A 4,701-nucleotide genomic window follows, 5' to 3' on the forward strand; every position below is an offset into this window, starting at 1 on the left:
CCCTAATCATTTTAGTTGCCCTTTTCTGAACCTTTTCTAGTGCTAGAATATCTTTTTTGAGGTGAGGAGACCACATCTGTACACAGTATTCGAGACGTGGGCATACCATGGATTTATATAAGGGCAATAATATATTCTCAGTCTTATTCTCTGTCCTCTTTTTAATGATTCCTAACATCCTGTTTGCTTTTTTGACCGCCTCTGCGCACTGCGTGGACATCTTCAGAGAACTATCCACGATGACACCAAGACCTTCTTCCTGACTCATTGTAGCTAAATTAGCCCCCATCATATTGTATGTATAGTTGTTGTTTTTTTTCCAATGTGCATTACTTTACATTTATCCACATTAAATTTCATTTGCCATTTTGTTGCCCAATCACCAGGCTCTCATATCTGTGGTACAAGCAGCACAGTGGCTCCAGGGAGAGAAATACTCTTCACCTTCCCCTCATCAAATCAGCTTAAATGGAGTTAAACATTAATGTCCCTCCCGGCTGCTCACTGTGCAAGGTCCAAGAGGAAAAGCATGCTGAGTCAGCATCTGGTAACCTCAGTTCCTGTCCCTCCTGCCCCCAACACCTCCCTCTTGACATGATTCCCCTCCCTCAGTGTTCTCAGACCTGGATGAAACCCAAGTAGAAGCCAGAGGGCCTTGACTCCTGAGCACTGGAGAGCTTCTCCTGATGTGTTTGATACTGAAAAACTCCCACTGGCTGTTCTAGTTAGTAGACTGATGGGGAACCCACTGTCTCTACATGTCTTGCTTTTTCTGTTTTAGTGCCACTGCTGAATTAACAGCCCCAGAGACTGAAGTATGTCAGAGGCAGAACTGGTACAGCACGGGCAGCAACACAGCATGCTTCCTGTTATGCTGCCGCTGTCATTCGGCCTTTGTCCCCACACTCTGCAGCCAGTGTTAACACTGTAACACACCCATGGTAGAAATCAGTTACCATTTTCATGTCCAAGATGCAGCCATGTTGCCATCTGGATTGGTACGAGATCATTATAACTCTGCCATAGATAAAGTGGTGTCAATTACACCCACAGAATAACAAGCACTTCACTGTTGTCATGGTGCTGCATACTGTGACCATTTGGAATTTCACAACAGCAGTGGGGACAGAGCTCAGCTCCTCCTGCTCCAAAAGCCCAGTTTGAGCTAAGGGAGAATCTCCATCAGCTGCTAGCAGGACGGAGCCTATGCCACAGGATGGAACTGTTCTGATTCCATCCAGCAAAGACCAATAGGGAACATACACACGAGCCAGTTCATTATTCTCTCACTCTTTCTCCATACAGACTTTTTATACAGATACATTTTAAACAGATAAAGAGAACCCTTAGTACATCTGTGGTGGCTTTAGGAGGGTGGTCCAGAGGTATGGGAGGAGAGTGAGCAGAAGATGAGAAAACCCATTAAACTGAATTTGTCTGCCACAGAATATACACTTCAGCACTGCCAGGTTGCTGGATGTACCCAGAGCCTGACGAAGTGGATTGACTGCTCAATGCTGTTGCCGGGCTGTCTCTCAGAGCCAGACCTCTGTACTGTTTGCCTTGTACTAAAGTATGTTGGAATAAGACTGTAATTACTGCTCATCAGCTTTAAGACTGCCAGGGTTACCTACCTCACAACAGTGGGACTGGTTTTGCCTGGGAAGTGAACCATTTACTTCAGCAGCAATAGAAGTTTGTGAAAATGCAACCATATGATCCACCAGGAGCTCTGGTCCAAAAACTGAGCTGATATTCCCACAGGCTTTGTGCAAACCTTTGCTACAGTTACGACCCTTGTGAGATTGTGTGGCTTCTCTCTACAACAGCCCTTACCTCAGCTCCACTCTACAGTATAATCACACTTTGTACAGCTCCACACAGTCCCCCCATCCAGGGTCTCATTTATTAATATTGGAAGTGGAGTTCAAGTCTGATAGAGGCAACACTTTCATTCTGAGCCTCCACCTTTCTTGAGTTCCCTCAAGGCTTCTTCCCACCAAATCAGTCCACTCCCTAAGGCTTAATCCTTCCCAAGCAATTCCTGCTTCTCCCCAGCAGGGACTCACTGCTGATCCTTCCCTAGACTCCAGTTACACAACACGCCAGACACAAGAGACTCCTGCACTCGGATACTCCTTCCAGCTCCCTCTCTCACTGAGAACAAACTGCTGCTTGTATCTCTCATCAACCCTGACTCTCAATCACATGCACTCAGGTCTCTAAGTACCATGAATTAGGCGGAAAACCAGGCACAGGTCAGAGCTGGGTTCTGAACCCCTTAAAGGCTCTTTGACAGGCTGGAAATGGGTCTCATGTAAGAACCTCAAAAAAGGAGAATTTAAGGGTGAGGGAAGAGCAGTAAGAATTGTTGGCTGTAAATTGCTCCCACTCCAGAAACCTCTCTTCCTTTTCATTAAGTTGCACTGTGGGCAGTGAGGGCATCCCTGGCTTTTCCATGACCTCTCTCTCTCTCTTCTCAGCAACTTAATGAAAATCAGGATTTCCCAAATACTGCTCTCCAGCTGTCGTGCCACCAGAGTTGCTCTCCATAGAGATGAAAGGAAATGGCTTAACATCCAAATTAATTTCCTGCCTTAAAATGAGATTTCAAGCCAGATGTTTCTGATAGGTTTGTGGACCTCAGCCTTTTCTGGGAATTGTACCCAGATACCAGGTGGAGACAGTCAGTGTCCATTGCCTTCCATACTGTGTGTACCCTCTAACCCCCAGCAGCTCCAGCCTTGCCTTGTGTTCACCAGAGAAGCTCTAGCTGCTTAATTGGTTACACTAGCACACACAACTGAGTAGGGGATGAGGAGAGACAATACTGTGGACTCACCTCTCCGGTGCAATCTACACAGGCTACTTCGTATAATTCATACTGCACAGCGTGGCTACATGCATGCCACAGGTTTGATCAGGGGACAGAACTCAGACCCTTCTGTTTCAAGAAAAATGGACCTGACCACTGCAGCTAAAGGAGTGCTTAGCTGTGCAGCTATCAGGTCTTACCTCCTCTGCGGGCTGCTAGGCACAAACCCACATAGTAGATAGACAGTTCTTGTTATTACCTTTATGGTGCAGTAGCATCTAGAGGTCCCGTGCAGCGAAGTGCTGCACACATACATAACAGACAGTCCCTGTCCCAAAGCCACTTGCATGCTTGAGTAGATCTGACATTTCATCTAACAGGAGAGGCTGTATAAGCTGCCCTGCTGTGGAGGTATTTATATTGCACTCTCAGCCCACGTACCTGAGCTTCTCACCAGAGGCAGGCAGAACACATCTGTAACCTGAGCTCACACCGTGACCCACGTTAGACTCAGTTGCATGGTTTAAGATGGGGAGAGACTCCTGGAAGAGCTTGCATCCCGGATGTCAGTGCTTGGCTGCACTTCAAATAAAAGGAAATTCTTCTTCACACAGTGCACAGTCAACCTGCGGAACTCCTTGCCTGAGGAGGTTGTGAAGGCTAAGACTATAACAGGGTTTAAAAGAGAACTAGATATATTCATGGAGGTTAAGTCCATTAATGGCTATTAGCCAGGACGGGGAAGGAATGGTGTCCCTAGCCTCTGTTTGTCAGAGAATGGAGATGGATGGCAGGAGAGAGAGCACCTGATCATTGCCTGTTAGGTTCACTCCCTCTGGGGCACCTGGCACTGGCCACTGTCGGCAGACAGGATGCTGGGCTGGATGGACCCTTGGTCTGACCCAGTCTGGCCATTCTTATATTCACGGATGTAAGTGGAACATTAGGAAAAGAGCTCTACATAAGTAGCTGCAGGGTTGGGAGGGATGCATTTCCACTGTGTCTGGGAGCAGCCAAAACCTCAGGGCTGCTGGGAGTGTGATTCTATCTCACACCCAGCAGTAATTTATCTTGATCCCATCTCAGCTACTCCAGGCCTCTTGATTACAGTAGTTATTAGTCATTTGCATTTGTCAGAGTGCCTGGTAGTTACAGTATTTAACTTTGGCCTCTTTTGGAAGCAAATTCCTCATGCTCTGCCCCAAGTGCTCCTCTGAGGTGGAGTTTCCTCTGGCAAAATGAATGTGAGGGGTGCTGAAAAAGCTATGCATGGCCTAAGTCAATTGGTTCTGATGACTGTGAAAGATTTTGTTTTTGGTTCAAATACATATGTCACAAGCCTTATCACCATACTTCCCTAGCACAGTAGTCAGGATGTCTTGAAGATGCTATTGTTCCAGGTCCTCTACTAAGGAATACATGACACAACGCCACACCTCTATGCAAATAAGTGTGACTCTGATAGAGTAGCCAAGCAGGGCTAGGAGACCAGAACTCCTGAGTTCTAGCCCTGGCTCTGCCATTGATATTCCTCCCCTTATCTGTCACCTCAACCCACCAAAATGAGATAAAGCTTGCTATAGTCCAGCCCAAATTTATATCAAGCTAATGCTTGCCTGAAAAGCACAACTTTTCACCTTGCCATTCAGTCCCCTTCACTATATAACCTCTTGATTTTAGTATAGAGAGCACATGAATTTTGCTCTGTAACACACATGGGGAGAAGGTGCAATTGTTTCTGTTGCAGACAGAAATTCAGTGGAAGGACTGGAGTTCAACGGAAGTTGAGAATTCAGTGGAACTCCCTTAGGAGCCTTTGACAATCCCAGCCTCAACAGACTGGAACATAAACTGCAGTCTTACAGTAAAGGCACATGGCCATGAAA

The sequence above is a fragment of the Chelonoidis abingdonii genome, chromosome 26, assembly GCF_003597395.2.
Source record: "Chelonoidis abingdonii isolate Lonesome George chromosome 26, CheloAbing_2.0, whole genome shotgun sequence".
Classification (NCBI taxonomy): Eukaryota; Metazoa; Chordata; order Testudines; family Testudinidae; genus Chelonoidis; species Chelonoidis abingdonii.